Here is a 15,474-nt window from a genome sequence, read left to right as displayed (position 1 = left end):
TCTATATATCTATATATGTGTGTGTGTATGCTTTTCAGTCTTCATACAGTAACCTCTTTATAACAATTTAGGGTGTGTCTGCAATTCCTGGTAAGCTTAGAGTGACTGTATGTTTATGGTAGCACTATACTTTATCTGTAAGTATTTAAATTTGTTTTGGTGTTGTATTTGTTAAATGAATCACATTTTGCCCTTTTGTTAAAAGGATCATTGGGTGCTGATTAAGGCTGTTCGATATGAAAAAAAAAAATGTAAAAAAAAGAAGAAATAATTTTAAAGTTTTGGAAAAGTCATGGAATTTTGTTGTGTGTAATGAAATTGTTATGGATATAAATATTTGTATGACTGCATCTGTAGTTTGAAGTATTTGAAGTGAATGTGACCATAACCACCTATTAGAGACTGGAAAAGGTTGCTGAATTCTTTTCATACAACAGTTAAAATTTGGAGTTGAGTATACTATACAGTTGTTTCGTGTTAGATGTTGTGAAAGGTCTCTGCAGTTTTACTGTGGGTCCGGGATAGTCATAGAAATGTGGACACCCTGAAGTAGGTGCATGCAAATAAAACTGAAATAACAATTTACATCCATCCATTTTCTATAACAGCTTGTCTTCTTAAGGGTTATGGAGGGGGCTGAAGCCGATCCCCTCTGACGCTGGGTGAGAGGCGGAGTACACCCTGGACAGGTCGCCTACTATTACAGACTATTCAGACTATTACAAGCTGACAAATATACCACTTTCCCACTTTTTCCAAATGCGTAAACACGCTAAATACTGTATTTCCATTGCCAGTGAACACTGCACAAGTCTGCCTTTCTGTCAGCTGTTGTCCGTGTGTGTGTGTGTGTGTGTGTGTGTGTGTGTGTGTGTGTGTGTGTGTGTGTGTGTGTTGTTTCGTTGGTGTGTCATGGACAGGCAGGAGAGCAGGTAGAACAGCAGACAGCAGCATTAGAGGTCTTTGAAAACTTCTCAGTGCTTTCTTCACTTTATATGTCTATTACTTATTCAGTCTCTCTTACAAACTCAGTGCAGATATATTTGGATCTGTGTTTTAGTACTGCTTAGGTGGAGATGGGCAGTAATTAGTGACGGCACGTCATTGCATCTTGTCAGTTAAGGTGCTGAAATTGCCACCTTTATATCTAAGTGTGAAGTTTACGTGAAATTTTGCTGTATTTACCTAATTTTGTGAAGTTGTTGCAAGTTAAAAATGACAAGTGAGATTACCTTGTTCTTTTTAAGTGTTAGCAACTTCAGTAAACCAAATTAGTCTTACCTAAATTGACTATGACAAAGGGGATTTTGCCAATGATGAAGTTAGGAGATGTGCGAGTTCTGTCTTCTTAATATATTTAAGACAATACAAAAATGACTGACTATTATGCAGCAATTAGAATGCAGATATATAGCACAGCAAACTTGGTTTACTGAAGTTGCTAAAATGAAAAAGAAAGATTTAATTAAACTCATTTTTAAGTAAACATTACTAAATTGTAAGGAAACTTAACATTTGGATGTAAGTTTTACACAAATTAAGATTATTAGTTATATTTACTTTCCTTTTTAAAGGCAATTGGTTTCCAAGATATTTTAAGTAAAATAAACTTGGGACAACAGAGTGGGATGTAATTAGGTAAAATTGCTTCATACAAGATGCACATTAGTTCCTCAGGAGCAACATTAGTGGGTTTGGCAAGTCTTAATGTTGGATGTGAGTTTTGGGGTTTAGGAGGGGTTAGTTTGTGTGTGTGTATCAGAGCGTAGGAGGTGTCTACTGATGACTCTGAAGAAAGTTTGGAAGTGGCCAAATGAGGATTAGAGAACAGGGGGTCGGGTTTGTTTGACACAAAATCTTCAGAACAACCAGAGGTGTTTGTTTATCCTAATCGGTGTTAGTGCTGTGCGTGTGTCTGTTTGTGTGTGTGTTTCTGTCAGCCTCCTATCTGTCTGCCTACTCGTGTTTGTGTTTGAAGCTGAATGCTGCCAGACTGCACAATGATGACTCAGCCGTCCAGATTGTCTTACTGTACGTTCCTCTCTCTCTTAGTCCTGCTGCGCCGACAGTGACTCAGTGATCATCTCGCTGTCCGAGTGGCTACGACCCCACATGAGCGGGAATCACACCCAGACGGCAGAGCTTGGTTGTGTGAGAGAGACACAGTGCCCCCTGATAGCAGCGTGCATGTGCAACTGTTTATCTGAGGACATGTCGATGCATTGTGTGTTTTTGTGTCAATGACCCAGGGAGACAGTGGAGCCAAGAAATGACTTAAACGGCCGCAGCTGCATTTCCAAGGCAACAGGGTGTTTTAATGGGGGGACATTATGGGCTAGAGAGCAGGGTAATGACCGCTCTGGCCGTCGGAATGCCTTGATCTTATCATCACGGCGAGAGGGGATGCTCCCACTTTCTGATGGTCTAATAGCCCCTGCTCTAATAGACAGGCAGCCTGGGCCACTGAGGTCACTCAGAAACACAGGGCCACCCCTCCCACACACACACACCCACACTATGGCACACACACACACACACTTACACACCCCTATAGCGCTGCTTTTCCACAGAACCACATAACTGTGTCCAGTTTTCTGGTGATGCACTGTAATAGCTAGTTAAAGGGTTCTATTATAGCAATGTTTGTCTGACAAATGTAGCAAGTATGTTTGTGAAATGTAATCAAAAGGCATTTCTTCCAGGAGAGGGGGAAACAAGGGAATGGATGAGGAGAGAGCAAAGGAGAGATAAGAGTTTGTTGAAAACCTGTGTGCAGAAGAACGGCCTGTCACTGTTTTGGCACCCTCACACACTAGTACTTGCACACCCTCGCGAATCTCACACAGCACGGCTGAGTGTATACACGGGCAAATCCTATAAGTCCATTTGAATACCACAACAGTCTTTCTCTAATCTGTTTGTTTGAAATTTGTGATGAATCGGCAATTTCCAGCAGACCCAACGCAGGCCTTATCCGCACCTATTTGTCCACGTTAAGGGTTGAGTTATTTCTCAACACGATTGGTTGGATGCCAGTGGAGGAGTGTGTGTGTGCATGTGTGTGTGTATTCCTCTTTATCTCACTCAATGAGTGAGTGGAGGTTGGCTGTAAGGCTATCTGTCCCTCTCAGGCACCCAATCTGTCTCTGTCACTTTGTGCACGCACAAACACACACACACAGACACACAGCCTCACACACTCATACATTGATGATCTGGCCTCAGTGACGTTACCTTTGTTAGATGCTGATATTACATCAAGACCATGTTACTGTGTATTTGGTACTAGCCAGACCACAAATTACTCACTTTAGTAATTACTGACTACTCTGAGTAGTTTCTCAGCTTAACTTAGCTGTAATCAAATTAAGAATCTTGATCTATTAATCAAAGTCCCTTTCCCTCTCTGTCATGACAGGCAGACAGACGATGCTCAGGGTGAGAGCTGCGCCTGTACTGAAGTGTCCCATTGAGTTTCCTGAAGTGGACTTATCTCCCACCATTCCTTCCAGCATCTAACTCCTCTGGATCCAGACAGAGCTGAGCGCCACACTCCTCACACCAGTGAGGCCTCTCTCTCTCCTGGGCTCAGTCCCACACTCAGATCCCCTCAGCCACACATCCTCCGTACAGTTGGCAGAGTGCTGCGTGATACTCAAGGTAATGATCTTGTGTGTGAGCACTGGGCAGTTGATGGCGATAGTGGTGATGTTGACAGAAATATTGATGCCACCGCCAAAGATTCTGCTAACTCTGAGTTGATAGTGAAGACACAATCAGAAAGAGAGGCATACGTCCTCAATGTTTTCTGTTATAGCAATTAATCATCACATACTTGAATGAGCTGATAAGAATCTGGTTGAAGGTCAAAGGTCAAGGTCATGGTGACCTCATAAAACAGTCATAACTCGAGAATTCATACTCTGTGCTGCTGGGGGAGGGATAGGTTCGAAGCACTGATGTTTTCACAGACATGGATGTAAACTGTAAGTGCAACTTGATTGGTTCACTGAGACATAAAACCATGTGCCAGTATTTCCAGCTACATTTGGATAGCACCAGGCTAGCTGTTTGCCTTTGTTTCCAGTCTTCTTGCTAAGCTAAGCTTGCTGGCAGTAGCATATTAACCACACACTTATGACAGTGGTATCGAGTATCTCATCTAACAATTTATAGCACAGTGATTAGCATATTTTCAAAAATGTCAAACCAATTATTTAGAAAATCTTGTATTTTTTATTTCTTTCAGATCATGACTTGGAGAACATGAGGAACTTGGACATAAGGATGCATAAAGTAAGGATTTTGATACATATACACATTTGGCTAAGAAACACAAACAATGTTGACACTGAAGATGTGCAGATCTAAATAGTTAATACTAGAGCCATTAAATGTAGCATGCAAAGTGCGTCAGACCGCATCCAACTATGCTCTTTGCTGTTGCTTTGTGAGAACGAATACGCATGTTGCAGTATTTTATCTATTTATGTTTGTCCCATGGGCAGCGAGGACCTTCTGCGTTGCAGGTTGTGGTTATATTTGTTAGGATGTTTTTATCCTCATGAAGAGTACAATCCCTACAACTGATTTCTTGTTTCTATTTAACATCGGTTTTAGTAATTCAAACATAACATGTTTTCTTAACGTCTCGCTTTAAAGAATGCCAAAATTTATCATTTGTAATAACGACTGTAGGACTGGTTCCCCATACCTATCTGACTGATAATCAGATAGTAAATCTCAGGGGTGGAGTGTGTGAATGTGATAGATAGTGATGACATCTAGAATACATGTGTGTCTTTTTGTTTATTAAGTATCCTTACATGTATACTCATGATGATTGATTGCATCTCTAGGTTTTCCTGCGTGTATATTTGTGTGTAGTTTTGTCTGGCATGGTGCATTCTTGTGTTAATACTGCGAGTGACACAGCAACAGGCTACAGGTCAATTTCAGTGGAAGCTGATGACATGAAGCTGCACTTGTCACTGTGGACAGGCATGACGCTCTACAAATCAAAGCTGAACTAGCCTCAACTTATTTCAGTGCACCAATGACACAGTGAAGCATCAACCGATTATATATAGCTGTGTGGCTGTGTTATTTGCTAGCTTTATGTGCGTTGTGGTGCACACTGGGATGCAAGGAGGTGGTGAAATGTGGTGTTAAAATGGGACCCAGTTACCAATTGAAGCCATAGATATGTTTCTACCAAATTCTGCTCTTAGAAGATGTTTAGTTGAGGTGATTAGTTGCAAGTAGCAGACACACACAAGCCTGTGACAACGTAACTACGTCAGTGAGTGCTTGAGCAACAATTCAGCAACAGTTCTGTAGCTGGCTGTGCTGTTGCTTAGGGTGAAAAGTGCATTGCAACAGGTGGATGTTCATGTGCATAGTAGCTATACTGTCAGATTCCCCCAACCAATCCATGACTCAGACCCCCTTCAACATCACCCTCCCTTACAGCATGTAACTTTATCAGATCACATGTTCCTCGTGTTGTTGTTGTTGTATGCGGCTTGGCTCTCTGTGTGGTAAACAGCTGTTGGTGTGTGCTGTAGTGTCTGATAAACACATTAGACTGTTGTTTATATTCCCCTAAACTATCCCCGTTCAAACACTTGATAGAGACGAAGATCCAAGCCAATAATGAAGATGTGAGCATTGTACTGTGACTAGTGAGAGCAAAATCATGCTGCCAAAGCATACTTAACACACACACGCACACACACACAGGATGAGCTAGTTTTAGTGTTTGTTTACAGTGTATTTATGTGCGTAGTGGCATAACTTTTCCTGCACAAAGTGTTTTCTGAGACCACACAACATATAAGATTGATTCATGTTTTGACACCCTCTGTGTGTGTCACTCGATGTTCGCATGTGCAGCATCCATGCATGCCTGTATCCTTTCATATATGTTCTTGTGTTGGGTGTATGATCTATATTGTACACCTGCTGTAGTACAGCGAAGTTGGTGCCGCTGCCTGCCTCCACAACCTCTTTATGAGAGGAGCAGTTTTCCAGACTGAGGTGAATCAAAACATTGTCAGTGGTTGGCTTTAGTTACTGGAGAATGTGGACACAACATGGCATTGCAAAAACAAGGTGTGGTGTGTTTCAGTCTTTCTGGCTGACAGTGGGTATAATAAAAAAATCACAGCTCCGTTAGGCATTGAGACATCAGTATGTTGTGACTGCTTCCCTTTCCTCCCAAGCTTTTGTCTGTAATTAGTCAGATGGCTGGTGCTGCAATATTCTCTTACATAAGACAATATGTAACATATGTAACAGAGGTTTATTTCTGTTGTAACACTGCATTCAGTAGAATTTCCTGTAAAAAATATGTACTTAAAGGAATTCTTAACCCCCCAAATGACCATTTGTATATCAACTACACACTTGTCCTCTGTTGAATTCGTGAAGTACACTTTTTTTTCTAGCGTGCCTCCATGGTGAATGAAGAATCCAAAAATGGAGAAAATTCTTGATGAATTAAAGTTGTGGTTACCACGTCAAATAATAGCAAACCTACCAGACTTGCACACAACCCATGCAGTATAATACAAGTCTCATTTGTCCAATGGTATGCTTAGTGCCTGTCAGACAGCCCTGTCTGACGGGGAATGAACAAAAATGGAAAATCATCAATGCTTTCCTCAAAGTCAGATTCTATTGACAAAAACAGTACTATTGTGTTGTAGTGTGACTCTGAACTAACCTTTTAAAACACTGAAGTCAAGCAATAAAACAAACAGAGTCAGTGGTAGACCAGCAGCTCCAGTGTTCAGCAAGGTAAAATTGCTGCTTTTGTCAGTGGAGTCTGGCTTTTTAAGATATCATAGATGAGTTTCACTTTTAGTCTAGTTCCACGTTGGAAAGGGCTGTCTGCTATGCTATGACTGCATAAATGAGAGAATTAAACTGCACAAGTTGTGAGAGTTTGTAAACAGATGTTTTGGTATAATTTTGCTGTCATTAAATGCAGCCCTCACAGAATTTTCTCCATTTTTGGATTCTTCATTCACCAGGGAGTTTTTACTTTAGGAATTCAACATAACATGTGTAAGTTATTGACATACAAAGAGTAATTTGGGGGATGCAGTATTCCTTTAGATAAAGAAAAAGATCCCAGTTGTTTTATATACAAAATGTATGTGTTTCATTTCTCTCTCTTGAAGTAGCCCGTTGAAATTTACCACAGATTTCAAATCTGTGTTAACAATGTCGAGATATTAACAGTAACAGTAAAACCTCTCATCTATTGACAAATAATAGAATATAGATATATAGATATATGAGATCAGATTCCAGATTTGGGTGTTGTAGCATTAGTATCAAAGCCTGTGTGAAAGCTCTATTATACTTGATTGAATTATCTCCTTACACAGAGTGGGAGGCCGAAGCATAAACAAGTCACTCTGAGCGCAGAGAGGGACAGATGAGTTTCCTTCTGTTGTTTTTGTTACACCGGCACTTTATTGTAAAACTGAAATGATATTGTTCCCGTGGCAGCTCTGTGTAAATGTTTTGTGTGCAGTATTCCTCCATTTCGTGCCGGGCGCTTGCTCTGTTTACCACTGTTTACTGAATGACTGAGGCTACTGTACTATGTCGATCAGCTGTCTTAGTGTTGTTAGAAGGTAAAACCCATTCGGTGGTAGTGTGGAGGCTTGTTAATACTGCACTGGGCTGCAGGCATCAACAAAATGATTGTGAAAAAGACACATGAAGTTAAAGATAATCTCAGATTTTTATAATTCCTATAATTCTACATCTGGGCCAATTTAAGTGCCCACAAGAATATACAGGATTTTCCAGGAAGATGTGCAGGAAAATGAACATTGGAGAAAACTGCACCTCAAAACACAAACAAGACAGTCTCCCACATTCCGCATGAAGAGTGTTTGTTTGTGTGGTGTGAGTTTGGGATTCGTTATATGAGTGAATTTGTGTGTATCTTTAGTGGTTTGTATTTCTAAAGGTGAGGAGTCTTGGAGACTGGGAGTGAGACATTGGCTCCAGTGATGAGGTAAACACATCTTCTCCACTCTAAGCAACAATAAATACACAGTTGTGAACATGTTTGAGTACAGGTAGGCACTCCAGTAGATGCTTTCACATTTCACCCGTTTGCTACTTAAGAAGCTGCAGCCTTATTGTGTTATTCTTTGTTCAGTGGGTTGTTAAACATACAGCCTGCAGGCAAGAACCCCAATACTGGTGGCAGCCAGTATTGTCTGCACCAATGCTAATGCATTGCCAAAACTTGTAATTTGTAAATAGTTTGCTAGGCAGGGGAAAACTTAACCTGCATCCTTGATAGCTTCCACTTTAGAAACCTGGAAAAGGCACATTTTCCATGCCTGGCAAAGTCATCAAAGTCATTTTGTTAATTGACAATGTGAATATGTACAAAACATCAACTCTTAGTTGAAGTATTTTTCTTATTTTGCACTATGAATGAAAATTACAAAAACAGAAAACTGTTGTATTTCATGTTGCCATCTGCTTGTGGATCATTGCGATAAGAGTAAGCATAATATGATTATAATTCCAAGAGATATGATGATCACTAAAATTAGGTGGAGCCGTTTGATTAAATCATTTAATCCTCATTTAAATTAAATCTGATGTAGCCGGCTCAGGCAGCACAAGTCTTAAGTGCACTTTCCCCATGGGCCCAATAATGTGGAAGCTGTGCCTTTGAGCACCACTGAGCAACTTTTATAGGAATAAAGAGCCTCCAATGCTGTATCCAGGTCTCTAAAGATAACCATGGATGATGCCAGCATTATACACATCAGTAAACATCTATGAAAAATTGAAATGATGAGAAGTAGTGACTCAATTTGAAAAAAACTGAAATTGCACTTATTTTCCTTAAGACATCTCAAGCTGCTCATCATCTGCTTTTTAATGGATGAATGTTGTCAGAATGTACTTCCTCTTTACTTGCTATAGAAAACAATAGAATCTTTATTGTCCGTGCATAAAAACAACAAAACAGTGGAGCATCTCTTTGAGCACGTAGCACAAATGAAAAGAATTGTTAAGTGTTAAAATACATATCAAGAGTTTAAAAAACACATATACTTATTAATTTTACAGTAAAAGATAAAACCTCTTTACAATAAAATAAAGGAAAAAAATATAGAGTTGTTATTTACAGGCTATTACGCAGTGGTTTTACTAGTCCGGCCCACTTGAGATCCAATTTGACTGCATGTGGCCCATGAACTGAAATGAGTTTGACACCCCTGTTTTCAACTCTTCTTCCATGTGGCAGAGGTTTAAGATCATACAACTCTTTGGTGCAGCATATGCAGAGTACAAGTAACAGGGATGAGCTGAGTTTTGGGTTGATTGTGTACGCACACAGGGATGGCTCAGTGCTATCTATCAATGTCACTCAGGTAGCCATGGTATCACTGTTAGTGTCAGCATCAGTGTGTGTCAGCTGGTATCACTCACTGGTATCTATGTCTGTGAGGCCTACACAATTTGACCCTGACCCTGTATCTCTCCTGTTTCCCACACCTCTGTCTCTCGTTTTGTGTGTTAGTGTGTGTGTATGTGTCAGTGTGTGTTGTCAGCCCAAACCCCCAGATTCCCTGGTATGTTGGTGGAATTTCGACTATTTTTCCAGGTCACTGTTGTTTGTGCCTTGCGAGGTGTGTCTGTAAATTCCCACACAGGGAGGGAGATAAACACACTCACACTGTCACACGCATATACAAACCTCGTCACATTGCAGCCCACACCTTGTACGGTGAAGAATTCACCACATCCAACTGTTTTAAATGTACGACTTGGGCACATCACCAGCACTCATTGTCCTTTTACCCTCGTCTCTGTGAGCTGAACCTGTAGAATATTCTGCTATCCAATGCTAAGCTTGACTTCTGGCTGAGCAGTGAGTGAGTTATATTACAGATAAATGAGGGATGACAAATTTGGTGCTGTGTCAGGTCACAGGGGCTTTCTACTCACGGAAAAATGCATTGAGGTCAACCTGCATGTGGTTGTATGTGTCAGTAGTTGGAGCAATTATAGAAGCACCGGAAATGTTTAACATGCAACGGTGAGTGAGTGCTGAAATACCGCTCTGCCAATAAATGAGAATTGTTTGGAAAATTCCTCTTTTATTCTCTCACTCAGCCGGATCGAATAATGGATTTGCCAACAGCTGCCTGCTGGACCAATATTTTGAGTAACTTGGAAAAGAGAACTGCAGTTGTTGCTGTGGTATTATAGGGGTGACGGCTATCAAAATGAGTGGTTTAAAACCATTTTATGAAGTGACAATGCAAAGGAGGCAGTTAGGTAAGGTTTAGGGGTCAGGGCTTATGAGGGGTGCACATTTCTTTCAGTTGGTCTCAAGAGATAAGTGTTTTGCGTTGTAAGTATTCATATATACTGCTGTTATTGTAGATTTTTCAAATATTTTGATAAAATAATAGCCACTTTAATGCTTGTTAAACCTCTTTTGACTTGAATCAAATTGAAAAAAATGCTACACTTTGACAGGAAACCACACCCTGCTGTGTACCTCTTTTGGTACTGTGCGCTCAGATCTCATTTGTGTGTGAAAGAGTTATTCTGCTCGTTATTATTGATAGTGATATGCCGTCATAGATACTTGGGTGCTGATTTGATATGTATTGTGATTTTAAGAATTGCAGTGCGATATTATGATTTATTGTTTTGTTTTGTTTTTTTGTCTTCTTTTTTCACTAGGAAAAAGAATCATACACTTCAAAAGGCATATTTCCAAAATCAATATCTTTCTTTCTGACTTTTATTTCAGCAACATAGTAAACTGTGGTCTTTATGGTCTTTATTTAATAGTTTTATTTTAGTTAAGCCCCTTGTGACCTTGCTTTGTGAAGGTGACATTTTGAATAAACTTTACTTACTTATTAAAATGTATATGTACGATAGAAATATAATGAATAGAAAATACATGCTCTTTGAAGAAGAAAAGTGCAACATTTTGCTGCCCTTCTAGTGTTTCAAATATATTTATTTATGGTAGCCGCCATAATACCAACATTCATTGCCACTAATTCCTTTTATGGGGGGGACTTATTCCTCAGCTCCTTAAATGCTCTCTCTCTCTCTCTTTCTCTCTCTCTGTTTATCACACCACAAATGAGACAAGAATTAGCCAGCTAGGGCACCCCACAGTCCCTGTACCATACAGCCTGCCTTGGGGGTGTATGGTGCAGGCAGAAGCTCTGGGGACAAACCTTCAGTTTTTGCTGTAGCAAGTCGAATTCAGCCGTTGTAAGCCACAGCAATGTGCATGCAAAAAAAGTAACAATGAGTCAAATCTTCATATTAAAAAGCCACATCCAATATGAATAAAAAAACTCTGATTCAGGTAAAGCCCTAACGTTCTTTAAAGTGCAGTATTGCAGTCTTTGATGATGTGTTTATTGTGCAAGTTGGGATCTAAATAAAAAATTTTTAAAAAGACAATACTATATTAAACAGCCATGTATCTTCCCATAGCCTTTAAACTAAAACCTGTTCCTCACAAGGCTGCACCACCTAATACCTAATGAATGACACCCTCCCCATCAGATAGGGTCAGAGCGAAAGGATGACAGATGAATGGAAGAGTTGACACTGTAGGCAGCTAAACTGTAAGCCAGATTTTAATCCAGCAGGGCAGGTGTTCTTTTGAATAAATTCACCTCTTTGCTGGCCAGCGAGAGAAGAGCTTAGCTACATGAGCACGCCGTTGATGTTTAGGAGGTGTCAACAGGCAGCGGATCAGTTGTGGTCATTCATAGTGTTGAAGGTTTTCTGTTGATACACCTAAACTTTATGACCCCTGACCCTGACCAAACTCCCCTTCCAACCTCCAAAAAAAAAATTACCCTGGTTCTACTGGCCCTGAGGGGTAAACTCAAACCACCACACACACACACGTTTGCATGCAGTTTGTGGTCACAAACGTTGAGTGGCAGAGTAGAAACACTCACTAACACACTGAGAGTTTTACCAGACAGGTGATAGGTGAGCTCAGGGGGCACCAAGGGGGTCCTATCCTTGCCTGCAGGTATGTACATGTGGATATGTGTGCGAAACAGATCGCATGGCTGACACCCAGACCACCCCACGGTGAATGTTATTGGGGAATTGTTGTTGAGGTCTCCGGTTAGATTCCCATAGACAGAAGCCTATATCAGAGGCAAGGAGCAGGAGGGAAGCGGTCAGAGAGATGTGGCAGGTGGGGTTAGTAATGATGATGAATTGTGGGGAACATGGTTCTTTCTGCTCAGATTAAGATCTGCTGATAAACATGCCCGCCAGGTCTCTAAGTAACCCTATACATTTCTCTCTCCCCTTCATTCATTCATGTGACTTTTCCTTCCCACTGTCTCACACATCTTCTTTTTTTCTATCTCCCAGTCCAAGCTGGATTTCAGAAGTTAAACGAGAACTCACACACAGTCTGTGTGGTGGGCCCTGCCCTTTCCATGTACCTCAATGCTCTGTGTGTTTGTGTGCGTGTTTGTGGACTTGCATGCATGTTTGTGTATGTAATTGGAGTGTGGTTTAACCTCTGTTCTCAGGGTTGTTGTCATTTTGCAACCAGAGCTCAGACTGACATGCATTTCAGCTTGGACATGAGGTTTACTGAGACAAGGCAAGTCAAGAGTGAGACGGAGAGAAAGAGAGTATATAATAGGTGTATGTTTAGAATAAATGTGATGATGTTGAATAGGACCAGGAGGTATACCTGTGTGGCTAATGGTCTAAAGATAAACTCAAAAAAAGAAAAGGTTGTAGATATGTAGGAATTGTGGATAATTAGGCCTGTCATGATAATTATGTTTTCGGCTAATTGAGGTCAGCAAAAAATATCAAGTTCATGTCCATATATTGTACAACATTACCTTTGTGTTAATTGAGTGTTTGGTAATGTAAGAATGACATCAGCGTTTTAGCCAACATGATGCCAGAATTTAATTAAGTGCAATAATTGTTAACAGAACCCAAGAGTCCATTTTATTTATTGTTTTTTGCTTGTGTGGTTTTATTTTATTTCTGTTTCATTTATTTGAGATATTTTAATTGTTTTTTTTCCACATTCCAATAAAGTGTCTATATATTCTTAAGACGTAAAAGTTAATTTTTCTTTGAACAATTAATTCTTCTTTTTGCATTGTTATAATATTATATATCATCTTATCAGTATAAAATGATCGCAAAATGATAATATTTCTGCAAAATGATTATTTCTGGGAGAAGACATTGTCCACCAATACTAGTTATCATGGTCATGATAATAACTTTCAATGGCCTTTTGGTGAGAAATAATAAATCAGAGCTTCCATATATTAAAAAAACAGTGTATGAGAGTTCTACATGTAGTAAAACTAATGAGACACATTTGAATAACGCTACTCCATTTCCTAATGTTACGCAGCAGTTTTTCTAATGGTCGTCTGAACACATCTGCTCGGATAAACTTGAACAAAGGTGAACTTTGACCTTCAGGTTGGCTGGGGATCGCACTGAAACTGTCCCATGGGCCTCCATATAAGTGATTGTAAGTGTGTGTTTGTAAGATGGAAATTTAATGTGACCACACCCTACCAGTTTGACGCTTAGCACCACAGGGCCGGTGTCATACAGCTGGTCAATTAGAAGTAGTTGAAATTCAGCTGGATCCCAGTTCAATCTGAACTACTTTTGCTTGTGATTTGGTATCAGTCAGATTACTTGACCTTGCTGTGAAAGTTAAGAACAGATTTGGTTCAGTACAACTTTGATCTTATTTTGTTGCTTATTGTTGATGGTATCTGTGGAAAGACAACATTCTAGACCACATCCACATCTGAGATCTGAAACCAGGGGTGACATTGCTACAATGAGGAAATTAGTGTATGCAGTCAAGACATTGCATAAAGAAAACTGTGTGTGTGTTCAACTGCTACAAGTGTAGCAGTTCAAAATTGAACTCCAAAGTCGGTCTGTAAACTCTGATGGATGTTTATAAAGGATGAGTTCTAATTTTGCTGTTCGCCTATATTTCCTCTTCAAATAATTTTGGCTCTCCTATTCCCAGATCTTAGTAATTAACTTGGTCAGTACAATGTAGTCATAGCCAATAGATCTGATAGCCAGACTTACAAAAAAAGCATCCAAGCTGTGATAAACAGAAATTATCATTTAAACCTCTTGTGTTGCTTGATGTCTTGATCGCCCAAAGTGCTGCCTGCCAGCTGTGAAGGCTAATGTTTTGCCTGTGAAAATCTGCAGCAGGAATGCTCTCAGCCTGGCATCCAGTACACAGATAGACTCTACCACAGGAAACTGGTGCCAGAATAGTGTCAATGACTGGAATTGCTTGATAATATTACCCCAAGGGACAATAAAGCTTATCTAATCTAACGATATGGGCCTCCTGTGGCTATTGAAAGAGCTCCTCTAGGATGTTGAGGGCTCTTTTTGGGCTAGTTGGCAGACTGAAATGTGTATCAAGATTAGTCCTTTAAGAACTTTGATTATGAAGCAGAATCACATGAAAGAGGTTGTATTGAATGAAGAGGCTATACAGAGCAATTTTGTGTCTATCTCAGCTGCTGTATCTGAGTTTGTGTCTGCTTCTCGTATCAAGGTATCTCAGTGGCAGATGCTTTGCATTATCTGTGTCGTGGCATAAGTGTGTCATATCAGGCCTGAACATGGCTGCATCCTGTCGCAAGCCAGGGAGAGGTGATCTAATCAGGGTACAGGGTTAGTGACCTAAAGAAAACAAGAATAGGTTACAACCTTGTATTAAGGCTGGACCCGATCCCAACCTTTTTCTTTTAGGGTCTTCTTTATTATCACTGAGTGGACTGACGACATATTTTAGGGATATGTCATTTTATTGTGAATTCATAACAATAACAGTATTGAACAACCTATAACCTGTACAATTAACCAAATGCCTACCTGCTGTATTTTTTGTTAGATTTTTAGAACTTTTTAGAGGATTCTTTATACCTGCAATCATGCATTTTTTAAAGGCTTTTTTTTTTTTGAGAAATTGTGTTTGCTGGGCCATCTTTTCTACAATAGGATGAGGCTGTTGATGGTCGGCTCTGTGAAGACAGCTTGCTTTCAGGTCCTCACTGTGCCTTGTAAGATTTTTTAAAAAAAGTATATCTATAACTTCAAAAAATACTATTGGATTTTGATATCTTTGCAAAAAAATAATAAAATACTGAAATAGGCCTACTGCTCATTCTATTTTATATATATATTTTTAAAGCTTTTTAACACCCCTTAAAATCAAGAAAGCCTCACAACCCCCTGAGAAGCTTTGGTGTACCCATAGTGGGGTCAGTACCCCAGGCTGGGAACCAGAGATGCATGAAACATAGTCCAGCCCAAAAGCCATGTAGCCTAAATACATGCTGCTTTCTCTAGAGCTGTACCCGCTGATCATTTACCAAATTTCCT

At 39.9% G+C, this 15,474-nt stretch overlaps 1 long non-coding RNA gene across 2 annotated transcripts in view; it reads left to right on the top strand.

The window, feature by feature from the left end:
* The window catches only part of LOC148188723 (uncharacterized), a 59,625-nt gene that overhangs the window by 2,045 nt on the left and 42,106 nt on the right, over positions 1–15,474 (top strand). For both annotated transcript variants that reach the window (XR_015777500.1, XR_015777499.1), the window contains exons 2-3: positions 3,419–3,660; positions 4,250–4,296. This is a non-coding gene — a long non-coding RNA (uncharacterized LOC148188723). The remainder of the gene's footprint in view (positions 1–3,418; positions 3,661–4,249; positions 4,297–15,474) is intronic.

The sequence above is a fragment of the Plectropomus leopardus genome, chromosome 9 (assembly GCF_026936395.1).
Source record: "Plectropomus leopardus strain MGB_pleo_1.0 chromosome 9, ASM2693639v1, whole genome shotgun sequence".
Classification (NCBI taxonomy): domain Eukaryota; kingdom Metazoa; phylum Chordata; class Actinopteri; order Perciformes; family Serranidae; genus Plectropomus; species Plectropomus leopardus.
Note: the sequence above shows the minus strand (reverse complement) of the source record. Positions and strands in the feature narration are given on the sequence as shown.